The 22184-nt window shown below is 50.1% G+C and overlaps 2 pseudogenes; both read right to left on the bottom strand.

Annotated features, from left to right (window-relative positions):
- Nucleotides 1–2043: 2043 nt before the first annotated feature.
- LOC127493449 (ras association domain-containing protein 1 pseudogene) lies at nucleotides 2044–11336 on the bottom strand (annotated as a pseudogene).
- A 6729-nt stretch (nucleotides 11337–18065) lies between these two features.
- LOC149128798 (ubiquitin-conjugating enzyme E2 C pseudogene) lies at nucleotides 18066–18846 on the bottom strand (annotated as a pseudogene).
- Between the last annotated feature and the right edge of the window lie 3338 nt (nucleotides 18847–22184).

Below are 22184 nucleotides of genomic sequence, written 5' to 3'. Positions count from 1 at the left end.
GGTAGAGTAGAAAAATAAAAAGAACTTAGGATTATATCTGAGGCTCAGCTCTGTTAGATGTTAGCTGTGTGAACTTGGGGAACTCATGTAACTTATCTGGGCTGAATTTTCTCATCTGTGAAATGGAGTTAAAACATGTACCCCTCCCCTCAGGGCTGGCTGTAAGGATTAAATAAACATAAACATGAGTGGCCCCTGCCAAACTCTAACCCCATCTCTCTGTGAAGCCTCAGTGTCTCCCATTTTTCTTTCCAATCTTGCTTCTTGTATTTAAAACCAGGGCCTTGGACTGCATGATTCCTACTTGTAAGATTCAAGTCTTTCAGTGTCAGCTGGTTACCTCCCATTTCTCTGCCCTAAAGGTCTCTGTTTTTCTGTTGCCAAACTTGGCAGATGGACGTTCTAAGGTGTAAGAGAGACTTTGCAACCATGTCTCAGCCTACGAAGTATCTGTGTAAAGAAGTATTTGTCCTACTTTGCTGACTTTGGACCCATGACAGGGAGAAAAGGGCATAGCTGAATCTAGGGGCTTGAATGACACTATTAAAACACTCCTGTTTCTTTTTAAAAAGGATTTATTGATTTATATGAAAGAGTTAGAGGGAGAGACAGAGAGATCTTCCATCCACTGGTTCACTCCCCAGATGGTCACAACAGCTGGCACTGTGCCAGGCTAAAGCCAGGAGCCAGAAGCTAGGAGTTTCTGGATCTCCCATGTGGGTGCAGGGGCCCAAGTACTTGGGCCATCTGCTGCTGCTTTCCCAGGTGCATTAGCAGGGAGCTGGACCAGAAGTGGAGCAGCCAGGGCTTGAACTGGTGCCCATATGGGATATCAGCACTGCAGGTAGAGGCTTAACCTTTTACACCACAGCACTGGCCCCCTTTTCTGTTTCATAGTTTAATTTTCCCATGTTGGCTCTCTCCAGAGGGTATCTAAAGATTCCCTGTGGTGGCTGACGCCACGGCTCAGGCTAATCCTCTGCCTGCGGCGCCGGCACACCAGGTTCTAGTCCTGGTTGGAGTGCCGGGTTCTGTCCCAGTTGTTCCTCTTCCAGTCCAGCTCTCTGCTGTAGCCTGGGAAGGCAGTGGAGGATGGCGCAAGTACTTGGGCCCTGTACCCATACGGGAGACCAGGAGAGGCACCTGGCTCCTGGCTTCAGATCTGCATGGTGCGCCGGCCACAGTGGCCATTGGGGGGTGAACCAATGGAAAAAGGAAGACCTTTCTCTCTGTCTCTCTCTCTCTCACTGTCCACTCTGCCTGTCAAAAATTAAATAAATAAATAAATAAATAAATAAATAAATAAATAAATAAAAAAAGATTCCCCGTGGGCCTTGGAGTGAGCAACCCTTCCTCCCTACCCTTCCTACCAAAGCATAGAAAGGGCCCTGATTGCTCTGCTTAGAGCAACACTCATCTCCAGATGAATCACAGTCTCCCTCGAGAGGATGGCATACTGTGGCCATCTCATCTTGAGGTGAGAGTGAAGGACTCTGGGGCTGATGACCTCACCAGAATTACATGGAGCAGAGAGGAGCAATTTGCAGAACAACAGCTGTCTACTATTGCACACATCACCCCAACCTGCTGATCACTGCCTTGGCCCCAGGTTGCTATCTTGTAGTCCAACACTGGGAAGACAAACAGCCCTGGACTTCCGGCACCTGTGGGTTGAAGTTGATGCGACCCATTGTCGTGCTCCCAGCCTGTGCTGTTTAATGTGGACTACAGGAAGAGCTCCATTATGTTTTCATGTTAAGTAATCAGTTCCTGGCCGAGGATCTCGTGCAGAAACTCCTCCAGAAGCGACAGGAGGTGCTCTTACAGCACTGGTTGGGGTTTCCGTGAGGCACCTCCATATCCGGGCTCACCAGGGAACCAGCCTGTGCTGCTCTTCCCTCGGTTGTGTTCTGGAGGGAGGGTCAGGCCCTGGGCTGAGGGGGATACCTGGGGAGCCCGAGGAGCAGCTGGACTCCTACTTCCTGCACATAGCATTTCCACCATCACAAGCACTCACGAGGTTACAAAGACATTACTCAGGGGCTAAGGGCTGCACACTGTTTCTTCTGAACCCAAAAAGGGAAAATGTTCATGATAATAGGGGAAGAGATAGGTCAAATACTAAAACATTGTCCCTTCAGCTGATCAGGCTTTGGGAAGAAACCCAAATTTTGTAGAGGCCCTCATATGCACACCCATTTAAATTCTCCCCCTGTGAAGCCGATAGCCCATAGGCCTCCTTCATGTCCATGAGAAAAAACGTCCCCATAGGTAAAAGCTTTTAACTCACACTTACCTGAGGCTGAGGCCTGCACCATCTGTTGTTGTTGATGGGGCCCTGGTCTTAGGAGGTTCGCTAAGAAATGATACTTTATTTTTGGTTTCCATCAGGTACCTCAGGAAATTCAGAGTATCTGGTACATAACAGGATCCCAGCAAAATTTGGCTGAGTGAATGAAACCACGCATCCTTCAGATCGAAACATACAGAAACCAGCACCCTGTTAACACAGGTCAGCCTCGTTGCCTTTGGAAACATTCTGACGTCATTGTTTATGGATGAAATATCTCCTACAGGGCAGAGTTAGTGGCACCTGAGCATGTTAATATTTTCCCATATACTGTTCCTGATGACCAGTCCTCATTAACAAACTTGGTTATTATGGCCTTTGAGGGTTTCCCTCTATTTTCCATGAATGGTCCACTTGGGGAATTTGTCATCTGTGGCCACCAGATGGCAGCATTTGATCAAGAATTTTTTAATTGTCTTTTGCAGGACAAAGCTTTGTTGGCATTTATATAACTTGTTTTCAGAGTCAATACTTCAGAAGACAATAGGTAAGGGGTTTAAAAAATAAGACATATATATTTTATTTATCTCTTAATTAAAATAGCAGTTCAAGGGAATAGTGTCTCTTTGGCTTGGAGGTTATATAGACTTTGAAACTGGCTGGAACCAGAGTTGAGGTCAGATTGTGGTACTCATGAGATGAAGGCCTTGGGGCAAGTGCATCAAGTGCATGTTCCGTGTTGAAAGTATGCTGCTGGGTTTCCTCCTATTTCTTAATTTGACCCTGAGTTAGTGGCTCTTGTTCTTGTCTCAAGAATAGCTGGGAGTACACCGGGACAGACACTTGTCCTGGGCATATTCTTGGAAAGGGCAACATTTTTAGGCAGATATAATTGGTGTGTGGTCACATGGTCAGATAGTAGAGGGCTCACTGGGAAAGTAAGAGAAAGGGCTCTGTGTACGTTTTCATAAGCCTGTTTCCCTGTTTCTCCTCTCCCCTGCTCTGCAAAGCTTATTTATTTTTATTTGAAAGGTAGAATGATGGGGAGAGAGATAGAGAGAAAGAGAGAGAGAGAGATCATCCATCCCTTGATTCACTCCCCAAATGCCTTCAACAGCCAGGGCTGGGCCAGGTCAAAGACAGGAGCCATGAGCTGTGTCTCTCACTTGGATGGCAGGGACCCAAATATTTGGGCCAGCATCTGCTGCCCCCAGGGTGCATATTAGAAGGAAGGCGGACCCCAGGCATGTGATATGGGATGTGGGTGTCCCCAGAGGTGGCCTAACCACTGTGCTGTCATTGCTTCCTCCAAAGCCCCTGATGGAAGACCGAGCTCCACCTCTGTCCTCTGGGTCTCCCATATCTTCTGCCTTTCAACAGGCAGATTACATGGGCCAGACCCAGTTGTGTCAGAATATTAAAGGTGGGAAGGACCCCCCCCCCCCCCAACCCCAGAGAATCCTTAACTCTGTTCAGCCGATTTTCTCAGGCCTCAGGCCCTGCTGGCGACCATCACCCCCATCCCATTCCCCATGGGAGGCATTCAGCTGAGGCCACACGACACCACGTACACACACACACTTCATCCAGAACACCTGCAGGAAAGACCCCGCTTTGGCTGGCAAGCCAGGTGCGGTCCTGGCCCAGTGCGCACATCCACATAGCCCCTGGCCCAGGGACAGGCTCCTTGGAGCAGGCACCGAGCACTGTGGCAGCACTGTGAGCCCAGGGTGTGGGAGGAGTTGGAGGCCCTGTAGAAGGAACTGTAGACTCTTCTTTGATACCTGCCTTCTTCCGAGCCCCCAGCCCTGGATCTGTTGGGGCTCTCCTGCGACCCCGGCCAAGACCCAACACAATCACCCATCCCCATAGATGAGGGCCCTCACCCCTGCAAACATGACCTTGTTCTGTCTGGAGGGTCCCCAAGAGTCTCGTATTTGAGACACAAACTAAGGAGGCTTCTGTCTGTTCCCCCACTGCTACAAGCCCTAAGCAGCTTCCCAGGGCAGCCCTGGCCCACCACAGCCCAGGACGGGAGGGGCAGCGGGGCGCAAGGCCACGCCCACTGATGGACACGGGGGCCAGCTCCTTGGCTGTTGTCTCCGCTCATTCTCTCACAGAGAGGGCTCCCACCTGCGCTCATGGGCCCTGTCATGTGCACACAGCACACTCTTGGTGCTGCCTTCTCTTCTGCCATCCAGGGGTTACAGGTCGCCCCCAGGGGCAGGCGTAAAGGCCTCTCAATCTGCTGGCAGTAAGCATACTTGTACAAGATCTGGCGGAGGTGCTGTTCCTTCTCTCCCTGGACGGCTCAGGCATGCTGAAGGCATCCCGGTTCCCCTCCCCAGAGTCACTGCGTCCCACCAGGAGCAGGAGCTGCAGAGGCTGTCCATCATCTCACAGCTTCCCAAAACACACTTGGCCATGAGGCTCAGCTCGCTCAGAGAGGGTGACTTTCAGGGACCTCATGAGCCCAGGTGTCTGACAGCATCCTTGGGCCCGCCCTGGGTGCCCTGGGGCATCCTGCAAGGGGGGGTGGCTTCCTGCTGGAGGGCACTGAGACAGGGTGTGTCAGTGTAGGCTGAGCCTTGATGCAGCCAGTGTAGGAGCCGTCCTTGTTCTGAAGAGAAACAGGCTCCTGAAGAGGTGGCTGTTGATCTGGCCATGCGCTCCTTGATCTGCTCGGTCTCAGCCTGAGAAAGATCAGGTGTCTCCCACTCGCGGGCTCGGCTGTGTTGGGGTCTTGCTCTGGGTCCCTCTCTCGCGCCGGTTCCCAGCCCAGGTCCCAGGGCCTGCAGCGGTCTGGGCAGCAATGGCAGTGGCAGGTGAACTTGGAGTGAGTGCATTGCAGGCCCTTGCACACGACAGCCCAGATGAAGTTGGCGCAGAGGTTGCACCCAGTGTGTGTGGCTAGTCTGCGGGCTGGAAGCCGTGGCCGTGGCTGGGGACCAGTTGTCTTGCGGGATTGCAACTCGGTGCAAGGTGCAAGGTGTGGCGCATTGGCAGGCTCCCGCCAGGTGCGGCCCGGGCCAGCAGGTACCAGCTCCTGGAGCTCAGTGAGTTCAGGCTCCGCTGACGTGGCCCAGTCGGGTCAGGGCTTGGCCGGCTCTCTGGAAAGGACTTGATCTCCCAGGGCTGCTGACATTTTGAGAGAGTCACAGACGGAGAATTTGGTGAAAGCTATGGACCGTCTCCTCATTCATATAGTTTCAAGGGAGCCTCCCTCCCCCAATCAGTCATCCACGGATCTCCTAGGGTAGAGATGCTCAACTGGTGTGTGTGTGTGTGTGTGTGTGTGTGTATGTCCTCGACCCTGAGGGTGTAGAACCGATTGGGAGGGCTGTTTTCCAAACCACACACATGAAGCCACTCTGCTACCAACAGGAGGGCATCCAACCCCCAGGGACTTGGGGGCAGACAAAGGTGGAATCTCTTGCTTGGACAATCTAGAGAAACTCTTTAGTCTGATAGCCTCTGATGTTCCGTGGAGGGGTGTGGGGCATAGACGTGATTGTTATCGTATCAGTGACAAATGTATGTCCTTATTAAACTTCAGGGGTGCTTATATTTCCAAACTCATGCTAGGAGAAAATATATTAAAAGGTTCATTAGTGGTCCTTTCTGGGCGTTGCGAATGTGGATAGTTTGAATTTTGTTATATGGTGTAAATTAGCTACAGGGAATACGTATTTGGGAATATGAACGAAACCAAGTTTTATGACAAAAAAGTACTAGATCACAGTGGAATGCAGTTGGTATTCAGTTATTTATATTAATAACTGATAAAAATGGCTGATAATTTTTACAAGTCATATCACTTTTTTTTTTTTTTGACAGGCAGAGTGGACAGTGAGAGAGAGAGAGAGATGTTGCTTCCCCACTTGCGAGGAACGACACCAGACCCTGCACTGTTCTCTTTCCCCGGCCCTTCCCGGGTTTGCTGCTGCTCCCCTGCCTCCGCGGAGGAGCGGCACCCCCACCGCTCCCCTGCTTTTGCGGAGGAGCGGCACCAGAGAGCTCTCCGACCGACTCTCTCAGAGGGGCGCGGCCGCACATGTTGTCTCTCTCCCCCTTTTAAGGGGTTGGTTCAGGAATCAGCTAATTAACGAAGCAGCTGTGTAAGATTTGTTTACTCTCTCTCAGCGCCATATGATGGGAGATCAGATGCATAGAGTTAGTCTTAATAGTCTCAGTGGTCTAGTCTAGTCTCGGTAGTCTCAGTACTTATTTCGCCATGTTGCAGGAGACAGGCCCTGCTCCCCACAGACAGAGAGAAAGGTCTTCCTTTTGCCGTTGGTTCACCTTCCAATGGCCGCCACGGCCGGCATGCTGCGGCCAGTGCACCGCGCTGATCCAATGGCAGGAGCCAGGTACTTATCCTGGTCTCCCATGGGGTGCAGGGCCCAAACACTTGGGCTATCCTCCACTGCACTCCCGGGCCACAGCAGAGAGCTGGCCTGGAAGAGGGGCAACCGGGACAGAATCCGGTGCCCCGAGCAGAACTAGAACCCGGTGTGCCGGCGCCGCAAGGCGGAGGATTAGCCTATTGAGCCGCGGCGCCGGCAGAAGTCATATCACTTTCATCCAAGTGTTCCCTGGCCCTTCTAGAGACAGACAGGTAGCCTGCAAGCCAAAATTTAAAAAGAAGTATTTATATATTTTCATTTTACTTGAAAGCAGAGAGACAGGGAGAGAGGGAGAGTGAGAGTGAAAGCGAGAGTGACAGCGTGTGCGAGAGAGAAACAGAAAGATCTTCCATCCACTGATTCATTCCCCAAATGCCTGCAGCAGCCAGAGCTGAACCAGGAGGAAGCCAGGAACTCCATCTGGGTCTCCCACATGGCTGGCAGGGACCCAAGTACTCAAGTCTACTTGAGCCACTATCTGCTGCCGCCAGGGTGCACATTAGCAGGAAGTTGGAATCAGAAGCGGAGCTGGGGCCTGAACTAGCCACTTGGAATTGGCATGCAGACATCCCGAGTGGTGACTTAACGGCTGTGCCAAATGCCGGCAAATATAATTGAGTTTGACATACATGGAGGTCATTCATGTTCTGAATCTGATTTCCTTAGCACTAGAGCTGGAGAAGTAATTCGTTTTCTCTGTTTGCCCTTAGCTTCAATCACTGCCTGTTTCATAGAGATACCAACTGCATTTTTTTCAAAAGGAACTGTTAGCGCTCACTGAGATGCCATGGTTTCTCTGGTGTGTTAGGTTGATGTGACCTGTTATATTAGGCTCCCAAATAGTGAAGCACCCTTGAATTCTTGGAATTATTCCTCTTGGTTCCCGAGGGCTGACTGTCCAGTGTTGACTTTGACCTTCTGAAGCATTGTGATGGGGTGGGGCTGGGGGGACATGGAGCGTGGATTGGTTTATTTATGAGCACTTTAGCTTGAAGGATCAGAAGGGGAGGAACAGATAGAACTTGAAAATCAGGAGAGAAGAATGGTTGGGATTTTGGCGGGCTGCATCGAATCTTGGGACATTCTTTGTGGTAGAGAAAAATCCAGTAATGGGGGGAATGAACTATAAACACAAAGAAGTCAGGGAAGCTAAACCAATTTATGTAATGAAGGTGAATATTTGGGGAGCATTTCTGTGGCTCAGGAGCAATCTGGGAGATTTGAAGACGAGCTGGAGATTTGGCGAAGGGTTGCTCTCTCTTGGGTTTGAACAGAAGCCCCTTTAATATTATTTTTGAGAGGGGTGAGCTAAGATTATAGACTTCATTTTGGGAGGAAATTTTGATATCTATTGTTGTTCCTATTCCACTTCTCTTCCTGCATTTTGTGTTTCTTCCTTTTTTTCTTGATCACATTTCTAGACACTTGCTTATATTATAAGGTTTTTTTTTTTATTAAAGTAGTTCTTGGATTTATTAGTCACTTCATGCCTGTCATTGTCTTATTTTTGCCTTTATTTCTTTTTGCTTGCTTTGGTATTTATATATTTGAGCCAAATACTAAGTGCATATTCTTTAATATTGAGTTCTCTTTTTATTAATAATGGAATTTTAAAAACAATGAAAAAATTTAATGTGATCCATTGAATGCTGGGTTGAACCTGAGGCTTGTAGAGCCTCCTGGCTGTTGGTAACAAGGAGATATTTGGTTGGGTTTCAAGACCTAAATCATCAGGTTTTATGGTGCCTGATAGGGAGGTCACGCACTGAGGTGCTAAGGTGGAGGTGGCAGTTTATTCCTGGGACAAGGCTTTGCTGCTTGCACCTCCCACAAGTAGTTTTTCTTCCTTTTTTAAAAAAGTTTTGACAGGCAGAGTGGACAGTGAGAGAGAAAGGTCTTCCTTTTCTGTTGGTTCATCCCCCAATGGCCGCTTCGGCCGGCGCACCGTGCTGATCCAAAGCTAGGTGCTTCTTCTGGTCTCCCATGCGGGTGCAGGGGCCCAAGGACTTGGGCCATCCTCCACTGCCTTCCTGGGCTACAGCAGAGAGCTGGACTGGAAGAGGAGCAACTGGGACAGAATCCAGCGCCCCGACCGGGACTAGAACCCAGTGTGCCGGCACCGCAGCTGGAGGATTAGCCTAGTGAGCCGAGGTGCCAGCCTCTTCCTGTTTTCTTAGCCATGAATAACTGTAGCAGAATGCACTCCTGTCTTCTGCCCCCACCCCCACCCCAACAATGAAATAATCCAACCAGAGCAAGAATCTGTCAGTAGTCTTTTATTCTTTTATGTGTTGGTTTTTTTTTTTTTTTAAGATTTTATTTATTTATTTGAGAGGTAGAGTTACAGATGGGGAGAGGGAGAGACAGGGACAAAGGTCTTCCATCCACTGGTTCACTCTCCAAATGGCTGCAATGGCTGGAGCTGAGTGGATCTGAAGCCAGGAGCCTGGAGCTTCTTCCGTGTCTCCCACGTAAGTGCAGGGGCCAAAGCACTTGAGTCATCTTCCATTGCTTTTCCAGGCCATAGCAGAGAGCTGGATCAGAAGAGGAGCAGCCAGGTCTAGAACCAGCACCCATATGGGATGCTGGCATTGCAGGCAGAGGATTAACCTGTGTCACAGCGCCGACCACTACTTTGGTATTTTATATTTCAATATTATCTTTTCCTGGCAGGAATTTGCATTTCATCACTATTTGTGCAACAAAAAGCATTGTCTTCAGTTAAAGGATTTTTTTTTTTTAAAAAAGATTTATTTATTTATTTGAAAGTCAGAGTTACACAGAGAGAGGAGAGACAGAGAGAGAGAGAGAGAGAGAGAGAGGTCTTCCATCCGCTGGTTCACTGCCCAACTGGCTGCAACAGCCAGAGCTGCGCCAATCCAAAGCCAGGAGCCAGGAGCCAGGAGCCTCCTCTGGGTCTCCCATGCAGGTGCAGGGGCCCAAGGACTTGGGCAGTCCTCCACTGCTTTCCCAGGCCATAGCAGAGAGCTGGATTGGAAGTGGAGCAGCTGGGACTAGAACCGGCGCCCATACGGGATGCGGGTGTTTCAGGCCAGGGCTTTAACCCGCTGCGCTGCTGCGCCGGTCCCCCAGTTAAAGGATTTTTAATTTTGCTGGATTCCAATGTATCAATTTTTTCTTTCCTGGCTTGTGCTTCTGCTGTCCTTATGTCATTGCCAATCTTGAGGCCAGCTAGGTTTTCTCCTATGTTGCCTTTTAGGAGTTTTATAGTTTTATACTGTACAGTTAAGTCTAAGATCCAGTTTGAGTTCATCTTCTGTGTCTAGATTTATTTTTATGAACGTCCACTTGAAAAGTTTTTTTTTTTTTTTTTGACAGGCAGAGTGGACAGTGAGAGAGAGAGACAGAGAGAAAGGTCTTCCTTTGCCGTTGGTTCACCCTCCAATGGCCACCGTGGCCAGCGTGCTGTGGCTGGCACACCGCGCTGATCCGAAGGCAGGAGCCAGGTGCTTTTCCTGGTCTCCCATGCGGGTGCAGGGCCCAAGCACTTGGGCCATCCTCCACTGCACTCCCTGGCCATAGCAGAGAGCTGGCCTGGAAGAGGGGCAACCCGGACAGAATCCGTCACCCCGACCGGGACTAGAACCCGGTGTGCCGGCGCCGCAAGGCGGAGGATTAGCCTATTGAGCCTCGGCGCCGGCCCACTTGAGTTTTTAAAGATTAGCTGATGGGGACTTCTAAAATGGTAAAATGTTTCCTTCTCTCTCCATGCCCTACCTCTGATAATGGGAGTCTATGATTAAAGAGAATTTCAAGGGTGGGGGGGAAAGAATGCAATGAAGGCCATGCAAATTAGGGAGAGCAGAGTGTGAGCGCTCCACTTCTCTTCCAGAGTTTTTCTTCCTCCGACACCTGGCACAGGGTGGGGTTAGAGGAGCTGCCGCCTTTCCCCGGACAGGATGTGTCAAATGGTGCCTGACTCCCGAGTGACCACCAGCAGAGGGCGCTCGCGTCCCGCCCGTGCCTTTCTGCCGGTGCGCAGGAGCCGCGGTCACAGAACCGTGCATTCGCCCCAGGAGCTTAATCCTAAAAGGGTTTAGGATTAAGAGGGAACACGCAAGAGCAGCTACCCCCGAGGTGTGTAGAGTGTGTAGAGTCCGGGTAGGAGGCATGACTGAACTGTCACCCCTGGGAAGCGCTCGTCCTGAAACTCGGGCTTTGTATATGCAGGAGCCAGGCTGACCTGCGGCGTGCTGTGTGCGGGAAAGGCGAGAGTTCGTTTCTCTGTCGATGTTTTGAGAAAGAGGTGGGCGCTCGTTCCCGAAAGGCAGGTGGGCGTAGAGATTCGGGGGCCACCGGGCGTGTGCTGAGTTTCTTCCTTTGCCAAGAGAAACAGACACGCGGCCACCCGAGGTGAGGCTCTTCCTCTTCTGCCGGGAAGAAAGAGAGGCGCGAAGCCAGAACGGGGCGCCCTTTGTGCCAGCCGCAGCCCAGCAGCGATGCCGACAGGCCTGCTTCGCCTGACTACCGTACGTCTCACAGCCACGGCGGGAGGTGGGGGCTCTGCCGGTGAGAAGACAGAGCGCTTCCCACATGCCCGGGGCGGGGGACCCCCGGCTCCCAGGCTCCCCGGCTCCCCCGTGCCCACACGCACTGTCCCTTCCCTTCCCGCGGGGCATTGCGTCTCCTGCAACGTGTGTGAGGGGCAGGCCGAGCGGAATCGCTGCTGGCTGGGACCACCGTCTTCCCTCAGCCCCTGCTGGCCTTGAGTGTCTGCCCCCAGGAGGCGAGCTCAGGCAGATGGGGCACCAGCATGGGGACCAACAAGTTAGGTGGAATGCACCCTCCCAGCTGACCGTCTGGCTGTAAAAGTCAGGGGCCGGGTAGGGGGCGTTTGGCCCAGTGGTTAAGGCAGAGCCTCCGGGGCTGGCCCTCCACCTTGGAGTTCCTGGGCTCAGCTCCTGGCTCTGCTTTGGATCCAGCTTCCTGTTAATGCACACCCTGTGAGGCAGCACGAAATTATTCAAGTACTTGGGTTCCTGCTGGCTGCAGCCTGGCCCAGCCCTGGCTGCTGCAGGCATTGGGAGAGTGAAACACACAAACACACACACAGAGACACACACACACACACACGTTTTTCCATGTTTTAAAAAAATCAGGAGCTAAAACCATAAGAAGAAAGCAAAATTAGATGAAGTGCCTTGCACAGGGCTGGGCCCAGCAGGTTTCAAGTTCTATCTCTTCCCCAGGTGTGGGAGGAGTGGCCCAGCCTGTGGATGCAAAGTGCTGGCAGGTGGGAAGGGAGGCGCCCCGGGAGGGGAAAGGCAGTGAGGGTGCTGGCTGCTGAGGGGCCTCTGGCCCACCTCCCACTGCCAGTCCTCCCAGCCAGCGCCGGGACCCCTGAGCCAGGCCGGCTGCGTGGAGTGGGAGATGAAGCCGTTGGGGCTGCCGGAGCAGTCCTCACGATGAGCGCCCGGGGTTCCTGGGTCTCTTGGTCGGTGTGGGAGGCAGAAGGCTGCCCATTTTGGCTCCGGCTGGCAGGGCTTGGAGGGCAGGGGGCAGAAGGAGCCCTGGGTCCCAGATGGCTTGCTTATAAAGGAGCCTGAGCTCCAGGCCCTCCTGCAGGAGACCTGGAAGCACCCTTGGCAGCCTCTGTGGGGGTTTGTGCATGGACCCAGCTGGGGCACGGGGGTGCTGGTGTGGAGGCCTCCCCCGAGAGGTGTGTAGAAGGCTCCGACATCATGGCGGGGACAAGCTGGGCAGGCTCTGGGCAGCAATGACCACGTGCTGGGTGGGTGCCCTGGGCTGGGCCATGAGGAGGAACCCCGTACTTCCTCTGATGGTAGTGGAAACGAGGGGTGTGCTCACTCGGGGGAGGGGGTGGGGTTGCCAGATAATCAGCCTCAAGGAGGAGCTGCTCCCAGGAAAGCCGTGTTTGCCTGTGACAAGTAGGGGAGACTGGACACGGATGGACCCCTAGAGACCCCACCTCCTGCAGGCCCAGTTTGCCAGGGCTCTCAGAGCAGGGACTTGGGGAATGTCCAGGATGTAGCGAAACAGAGCCCGAGGTGCTTCCTGCTTGGAGTATTGCCTTCATATGGGGATGTTGGAAAATCAGACTCCAACCGGCTTCTTGCTGTGTGGACCGTTCCTTGTTTGTGGTGGTCTGGAGCCCCGTGAGTGCCCATGGCAAGATGAGCTTTCCTGGATGAGTCTGAGAAACAAGTCTGAGGGAGTGAACTTTCAGGTTCCCAGCCCGTGCGTCTGAGCGCCCGTCCTGCTGAGACCCCATTCTTGGTACGGGGGTTCCTGTCGTGTCATGTTGAGGATTTCCGCACCTGTTCTCTTGTCAGTGGCCCATCTTGATTTTCCTTAGTCTCCTGTGTCAGCCAAGCAGTCCACAGCCTCAATGACTACCTTGCTAGAAGCTTCGAGGTCCCAGGGTCAGAATCCCAGACCTACCACTGAGCTGCTCCTTGACACTGTCCAGCTGTTGAACTCTGTGGCTCCCTGGGTTTTTCACCTGTGAAGCACAGAGCCTGCACCACCACCCACCCTGCAGGGTTTCTGTGGACATTAACTGGCTTGAAGGTAGAGCAGTGGCAGGTGCTCACACAGTGAAGATGGGGCTCATGGCAAGGAGCTGCTCTTCCAAGGAAGCGTTCAGGTGGAATGGGATGGCTCTATTTATACTTCGGAATTTTTGCTTTCCTCTCTCTCCTAAAGGAGCTACATAATAGTGAGAGAGCTTAAGAAACTCATTTAGGGGCCGGCGCTGTGGCTTAGCCACCTGCAGTGCTGGCATCTCATATGGGTGCCAGTTCGAGTCCTGGCTGCACCACTTCCCATCCAGCTCTCTGCTGTGGCCTGGGAAAGCAACTGAGGGTGATTCAAGCCCTTGGGCCCTTGCATTCACGTGGGAGACCAGGAAGAAGCTCCTGGCCCCTGGCTTCGGATTGGTGCTGCTCTCTCTCTGACTCTCTTTCTTCAACTCCGTCTTTCAAATAAATCTTTTATTTTTTAAAGAAACTCATTCATTTTGGTAGATGCCAGTTGTGGCTAAGGACCGAGAACAACATAAGTCACTTTTCTTTTAAAGATTTATTTATTTGTATGAAAGTCAAGGTTACAGAGAGAGCGAGAGCGAGAGAGAGAGGCAGAGGTCTTCCGTCCGCTGGTTTACTCCCCAATTGGCTGCAACAGCGGGAGCTGCGCTGATCCAAAGCCAGGAGCCTCTTCCTGGTCTCCCACGCAGGTGCAGGGGCCCAAGGACTTGGGCCATCTTCCACCACTTTCCCAGGCCATAGCAGAGAGCTAGATCAGAGGTGGGGCAGCAGGGTTTCAAACTGGTGCCCATATGGGATGCCAGGGTGTTAACTCGCTGTGCTACAGCACTGGCCCCACAAGTCACTTTTAATTGAAAAGAATTTCAAGAAAGGAAATGTAGCCTCTCTTCCAAAGACAAGAACTTATCATGGTAATTTTTAATCTCAATTAACAAGCTAGAACTTCTTGAAATGAAAAACAACCTGACGGGTGATGGGTTCAGGTGAATTGACCTCACAGGTGTTCACAGCACCTGTTTCCTTCAAAAGCAGCAGCCCCGCCATCTGACCAGGTGCAGGGTCACTCCCATATCATCTGTTGTGCCTGTATGGACGTTAACCTGAGTATGCAATCATGTACACCTGTTATGGTCTTCACACACGAGTCTTTTCCTATTCCTTCCCACGTGTTCCAGCCTCACAAACAGCTCCAAGCTTGCATTTTCTAAAGATTTATTTTTATTTATTTGAAAGGGTTACAGAGAAAGGGAGAGACAGAGAGGTCTTCCATCTGCTGGTTCACTCCCCAAATGGGCTGCAACAGCCAGAGCTCAGACAATCCAAAGCCAGGAGCCAGGAGCTTCTTCTGGGTCTCACGTGCGTGCATGTGTGTGTGTGTGTGGGGGGGGGGCATCTTCTGCTTTCCCAGGCCACAGCAGAGAGCTGGATAGGAAGTGGTGCAGCTAGGACTCGAACTGGTGCCCACATGAGATGCCAGCACTGCAGGTGGTGGCTTTACCCACTACATCACAGTGCTAGCCCCTGAATGGGTTTCTTAAGCTCTCTCATTGTTGTGTAGCTCCTTCAGGAGAGAAAGGAAAGCAAACATTCAGAATAACTAATAATCCAATTGCACATGATTGTGTCCTTGGAAGTGCAGCTCCTCGCCATGATCGCTGCAGGCCTGGGCTTTAGCCTGCAGCACCACAGCGCTGGCCCCCAGCTCCAAGCTCTTGCCCAGTGTGACTGACAGCATGGGCATGCATGGGGCAGCCTGCCTGCTTCTGCACCTGATTTCTTCCTGTGTGTGTTCTCTAGAGACATAACATCGTGGCGCTTCGCACATTACCTATGCCTTTATTTAAGCCCCAAAGAGAAGTCGTGGAAGAGAAAGGAATCATTAAAGATGAACAATGCAGGCAGGTTCTTCGCTCACGATCGCATTTGCAGGCTAGCCTAACAGCACTTCATATTTTCATCAAAAGCGTTTCTGAATTGCTTTTTGGTTTCTCATTACTGAATTCATTATGCCTTTGTTTCTTGAGTGAAAAGCCCAATTTTTGTTTCTTTTGTAAAAAACAGAATTACCTAATTGGCATAGTCATTTTCATCCATACAAAAGCCAATGTTAAAAATGAGCCAGGGAGAGTGATTGTGACTTTCAGGCTAGGAAGCAGTAAACGATCTGATATATAGTTCTTGGTTGGGCTACAGGGATTTAATTTGACATCCGTGGAAAAAAGACCTTTTTTTTCCCCTGCAGAAAAAAATGTTTTCTATAATGTGTTTAGCTATAGGCAGTCCTCTTGATAGAATTCCTTTCATGCTTTTCTGATTCATTTGGTGCTTAACAAAGGAATTACTTTAGCTTGTGCATCTTAATTTATTGTATGATGTTTTTCATTTTAGCTTTTCTTGACTGGTGAGATAAACAGAATAATTACTGTGAGAGATTTCAGTATGTGCATATCAAAATTGGTATCTTGAGACAAAAATAAGGGTGTATAGGAATTGCACAATATAATCAACGTGAGTGTGGGTGGATGTGCACCCACCTGCACACATACATTGCGGATATAGGAGAGGGAGATTCTTACATCCTTTGAGCTGAGGAGAGATTCTCAGCTCCCCGTATGGTCATGGAACATTTAAAACAATTGATCCCAGATTTAGCTACAAAGGAATTCTTAATACATGTTAAAAAGGTATTTATCACATCCATTGATCATAATTTAGACTATAAATCAATAATTTAGAAAGTACCTAAAAATCTTAAGCACTTAAACATGAAGAATTATGCTGCCATATAAATTTGGGTTATTAAAAAAAATCAGTGCTGACATTACACTGCTAGCATTGTAAAGTCTAACATTTTATAGGATACAACAAAAACTGTTCTCAGAAAAAATTGATTTTAAAAAGCTTTCACTGGGAGTTTGCTGTAAATGGGTTAAGCTGCTGCCTGCAGTACTGGCCTCCCATATGGGCACCAACTGAGTACCTGCTGCTCCACTTCTGATCCAGCTCCCTGCTAATGAGCTTGGGAAAGCAGAAGATGGCCCAAGTGCTTGGGCCTCTGCACCCATGTGAGAGACCCCTATGAAGCTCCTGGCTTCAGCCTGGCCCAGTCCTGGCTGTTGCAGCCATATGGGGAGTGAACCAGTGGATGGAAGATCTTTCTCTCCCTCTCTCTGTAGCTCTGCCTTTCAAATAAATAAAATAAATCTTAAGAAAAGAAGAGCTTTCACTGGGGCCAGCATTGTGTTGTAGTGGCTTAAGCCTCTGCTTGCTATGCAGGCATCCACTATGGGAGTACCAGGTTGAATCTGGCCGCTCTGCTTCTGATCTAGCTCCCTGCTGATGTACCTGGGAAAAAGGTGGAAGATGATCCAAGTGGTTTGGCCCCTGCCACCCATGTAGGAGACCTGCATTGGTTTCTGGCTTTGGCCTGGCCCAGGAGGGAACTGGTAGAAGGAAGATCTCCATCTTTCTGCCTTTCTTTTCTTTTTTTAAAAGATTTATTTATTTGAAAGAGCCACAGAGAGAGGTAGAGACAGAGAGAGAAGTCTTCCATCTGCTGGTTCACTCCTCAGATGGCCATAACGGCTGGAGCTGCACTGATCCAAAGCCAGGAGCCAGGAGATTCTGCTGGGTCTCCCACGTGGACGCAGGGGCCCAAGGACTTGGGTCATCTTCTGCTGCTTTCCCAGTCAGTAGCAGAGAGCTGGATTGGAAGACGAGCAGCTGGGACTTGAACCAGCGCCCATAAGGGATGCTGGCACTTCAGGCCAGGGCTTTAACCCTCTGTGCCACAGTGCAGCCCTGTCTCTGCCTTTCAAGTAAATAAATTTGCTTTTTTAAAAAATGCTTTCATTATATGGATAAGAGTCTGGAGATGAACTCATCTTAAGAATCTGGGAAGGAGGGGCTGGTGCTGTGGTGCAGCAGGTTAACACCCTGGCCTGAAGCGCTGGCATCCCATATGGACACTGGTTCTAGTCCCAGCTGCTCATCTTCCAATCCAGCTCTTTGTTATGGCCTGGGATAGCAGAGGAGGATGGCCCAAGTGCTTGGGCCCTGCACCCACGTGGGAGATCCAGAAGAAGCTCCTGGCTCCTGGCTTTGGATTGGCCCAGCTCTGGCCGTTGCGGCCATCTGGGGAGTGAACCAGCAGATGGAAGATCTCACTCTCTCTGCCTCTCCTTATCTCTATGTGTAACCCTTTCAAATAAATAAACAAATCTTAAAAAAAGAAAGAATCTGGGAAAGGGCCAGCACTGTGGCATAGCAGGCTAAGTCTCTACCTGCGACACTGGCGTTCCTTATGGGTGCCAGTTCATGTCCCAGCTGCTCCTCTTCCAATCCAGCTCTCTGCTATGGCCTGGGAAAGCAGTGGAAGATGGCCCAAGTCCTTGGGCCCTGCACCCATATGGGAGACCCAGAAGAAGCTCCTGGTTTCAGATTGACCCAGCTCCAGCCCTTGCAGCCATTTGGGGAGTGAACCAGCAGATGGAAGACCTCTCCCTTTCTGTCTCTTCCTCTTCCTCTCTGTTTGTAGCTCTCTCTGTCAAATAAATACATAAATCTTTTAAAAAGAATCTGGGAAAATAAAGTATGATAAAGATAAATATAAAATTAAGAGAAACTAGGAAAAGGAAAGCTAAAAAAATTAAAAAGTTAAAATAGAAACAAAACTATGTATCAAAAGCTTACATACATTCAGAATTTTTTTTACAAAAACAACCAAAATGTACTTATTTAATATACATCACAAGAACTCAGAGACTTAGTTTAAAAAACAAAAATAACACCAAAGTTCAAGATACAGAATTCAATACAGAAATCAAGGAAGAGATAGACATTCTAAGGAAAACCTGAGAGGACCACACAGGAGAGACTGGACACCTGCTTTGAATAGGTTTCTTGCAGGTACTTTTTAAAAAAAATTATTTAAAGTATTTATTTGAGAGGAGGTTGTACAAAGAGAGAGAGAGAGAGAGAGAGAGAGAGAGATATGCAGGCAGGTCTTCCATCTGCTGGTTCACTCCCCAAATGGCTGCAATGGCTGGAGCTGGGCCGATCCTAAGCCAGGAGCCAGAAGCTTCTTCCCATGTGGGTGCAGAGGCCCAAGTACTTGGGCCATATTCTGCTTTCCCAGGCCATATCAGGTACCTGGATCGGAAGAGGATCAGCTGGGACTCGAACTGGAGACTATATAGGTTGCCGGCGCCATAGGCGGAGGCTTAGTCCGCTACGCCACAGTGCCAGCCCCTGCAGGCGCTTCTGAAAACCTGTGTGTTTTTCCAGAGCTCAGCCGCCTGTGCATTCACAGGGCTATGGATGCTGGGCTCTCCTAGCAGGCTGTGGCTGGGGAGCAGGATGGTCCTGGCGTCATACAGGCCAGGCCGCTGTCTTTCAGGATGTCCAGGCGGATGTTCCCCTGGGTGTCCATGCTGGGGTGATAGCAGGGCATGAGGAACTTCACTGCAGCTGCGTTACAGCCACTGGGGAACCCTGGGAGAGCTTACCCCTCAGGTCTTCCTATACTGCCCAGCTGCTTCGTGGTGGTCCCTACCCATTTGAAAAGGTTGTCTAGTTCAGGGAAGGCAGACATTCCTTTGTCACCAGACATTATGTGGGTCATCAGCTGCTGCTGTGTCCTCTTGCCCACAGGGACCCTGCCAGGCTCAGCTGGTGGTGGCTGGGTAGCAATTTTTTTTTTAAAGATTTATTTGTTTGAAAGGTGTAGTTACCAAGAGAGAGAGAAGGAGAGAGATGTTCCATCCACTGGTTTACTCCCCAAATGGCCATGCCTCTGCCAAAGCCAGGAGCCAGATCTCCCACCAGGGTAGCAGGAGCACAAATACTTGGGTTATCTCTGCTGCTTTCCCAGGTGCGTTAGCAGGGACTGGATTGGAAGTGAAGCAGCAGGGATGCGAACCCATGTCCTTATGGGATGCCAACACTGCAGATGGTGGCTTAACTTGCTGCGCCGCAGAGCTGGCTCCTGGATGGGGATTTTGAGAGGCCTTTTGCGCGGCACTTGGCAGTGAAGCAGGAACTCAAACAACATGACTGCAAGTGCCCAGAAACTGGTTTTTTGAAAAGGGCATTAAGAAAATAAGCCCAACACTAACCGATCTAAAGAAGAAAGCACAACTAGAGGATGCTTTGAGAAAAGACACATGACTGAAATAGAGAGCAAAATGATTTTAAGAGCATATTAACTGCAGCTCTATGATAACTATTTGGAAATCTTGAGGACACAAAAGGTTTCCTAGAACAATACAAATGAATAAACATGGCAAAGAGGGACGTAGACAACTTGTATAGATTCTTTATTTTTTTAACAGATTTATTTTATTTATTTGAAAGACAGAGTTACAGAGAGAGGGAGAGACAGAGAGGTCTTCCATCCCCTGGTTCACTCCCCAGATGACCGCATCGACCGGAGCTGCACCAATCCGAAGCCAGGAGCCAGGAGCTTCTTCCAGGTCTCCCACATGGGTGCAGGGCCCAAGGACTTGGGCCATCTTCCACTGCTTTCCCAGGCCATAGCAGAGAGCTGGATTGGAAGTGGAGCAGCTGGGACTAGAACCAGCGCCCAAATGGGATGCTGGGCCAGGGCGTTAACCCACTGTGCCACAGTGCCGGCCCCTGGTACAGATTCTTTACTGTGAAAGAGATTAGAAAGATGACTAAATCCCTAACATGAGAAAAGAGCTCATACCAGATGGTTCCCTAGCTTGTCTCTGGCTTTGAGGAGCAGATAACACAGTGTGATCTGAAGCTGCAAGAGCAGCCTCCTGGGGGTCTCGTTGCGCCGAAGGCTATGATTCAGCAGCACTGGGGTAGAACCCGAGCTTCTGTGTCTCACAAGCTCCCAGGTGATGCTGCTGCTCCTGGTCCATGCGCTTTGAGTGGCAAGGCTTTCAGCCATTCAAAACTGTAGAACCAGATGGAATGTGCCTCGATTCATTTAGTAACCAGCACAATTTTCATACCAAAATGAGGCACAGACCAGTTTCACTTGTTTGTGCATTCAGTAAATGTTTAGTGAGCACCTATAATGGGTGTCTACACTGTTCTAGGGACAGGAAATACAGCAGCGACCAAGACTAAGTCCTTGGTCTCTGAAGATGACATAATATTGTGAGATGTAGATTTGGTCTTAGTCCTGTCTCCTGGCAAAAAAGGTGTTAAAACCCTCGTAATTTCCAGAGTCATGAGAACGTCTTAATGTTTATTTAAAATTTTCATATTTGAAAAGCAGAGTAATAGGGTGGAGGGAAGGAGGGGAGAGGGAGAGGGAGAGGGAGAGGGAGAGGGAGAGGGAGAGGGAGAGGGAGAGGGAGAATGTGAGCTTCCATCTACTGGTTAACTTCTCAAATGCTTGCAGCAGCCCGGGCTGGGCTAGGGTGAGGCCAGGAGCCAGGAACTCCACCCAGGTCTCCCACATGGGTTACAGGGGGCTGAGTACTTTGGTCGTCTTCCACTGCCTTTCCAGGGGGTGTTAACAGGGTGCTGGGACTTGAATCAGTGCTCTGATATGGGGTGATGGTGTTACTAGGCAGCTGCTTAACCACTGGCACACAATGCCTGCCCGAGAATGTCTTGTGTGTGCTATGCAGATGACTGATGGCTGGCAGCCCCTAGATAGGTGCATGGGGGCTGGGCAAGACCGTGGCATGATTAAAAGGTTGGAACTTTCAGTCCCATTCCCTAACTGCAGGAGAAAGGGGCTGAATGTGGAGATGATCCTCAATGGCCAATGATAGAAGCTGTTATACCTGAGTGAGGAGTCCTGCATAAAAACCCCCGAGGACTGTGTTTGGAAGAGCTTCCTCCTGGCTGAATATGTGGGGTTTCTGGAGACCTATGCACCCGGAGACAGCCTTGAAGCTCTGGGCCCCCTCGCACATGCCCGCCCTGTGCATCTCTGCCATCTGGTGTTCGTGTGTGTCTTTATGTGTTTCCCTGGGAGCTGCTCTCACAGATTAATTGAACTCAAGGAGGGGTCAAGGGGACTCCAGTTTGCAGCTGATTGGTCAGAAGCACAGGTCACAGCAGTGCTTGCAACTGGCACCTGGAGTGGGGTCTTCCGCCTCTGGAATCTGATGTTGTCTCCAAGTGGTCAATGTAGAACTGCAGTGGGTTAGGGGACACCCAGCTGGTGCCTGCTGGAGAGTTGCATGCAGAATTGCTTGGTGTGTGTGCCAGGGAGAAGACCCGTGTCTGGTATCAGAAGTGTTGAGGGACTGCACCATTAGAGTAGAAGAACTTTTTTTTCTTTTTTTATATATCTATACACTCAAGAATATAGATGCAAAAATTCCAAATAAAATATTAACAAAAATCAAGTTACGTGACAAAAGAATAATGCATGGATATAGAATAGGTTATATTTCAGGTACTGGACACTATTAGACATCTATTACCTTGATTCATTACATCAGTATATTAAGAAAGGATGGGGCCAGCACTGTGGTGTAGTAGGTAAAACTGCTGCCTGCAGTGCTGGCATACCATACGGGCACCGGTTTGAGTCCTGACTTCTCCATTTCCAATCCAGCTCTCTGCTATGGCCTGGGAAAGCAGTAGAAGAAGGCCCAAGTTCTCGGGCCCCTGCACTCATGTGGGAGACCCGGAAGAAGTTCCTGGCTTTGGATTGGTTCAGCTCTGGCCTTTGTGGCCAATTGGGGAGTGAACCAGTGGATGGAAGACCTCTTTCTCTGCCTCTCCTTCTCTCTCTGTGTAACTCTGACTTTCAAATAAATAAATAAATCTTAAAAAAAAAGAAAGGAAAAACCATATGATCCTGTCAACATATACGGGAGAAGCACTTGACAAAATTCAACAGCTGTTCCTAATAAAAAAATGTAATAATAAAAGGGAACTACTTATCTAGGATTAAGACATTGCCACTTGGTTTGGTGCTGTGGCATAGTGGGCTAAGCCTACAATTGCAGGGCCAGCATCCCA

Source organism: Oryctolagus cuniculus, chromosome 1 (assembly GCF_051225735.1).
Source record: "Oryctolagus cuniculus isolate XC-2025 breed Fujian yellow rabbit chromosome 1, ASM5122573v1, whole genome shotgun sequence".
Lineage (NCBI taxonomy): Eukaryota > Metazoa > Chordata > Mammalia > Lagomorpha > Leporidae > Oryctolagus > Oryctolagus cuniculus.
Note: the sequence above shows the minus strand (reverse complement) of the source record. Positions and strands in the feature narration are given on the sequence as shown.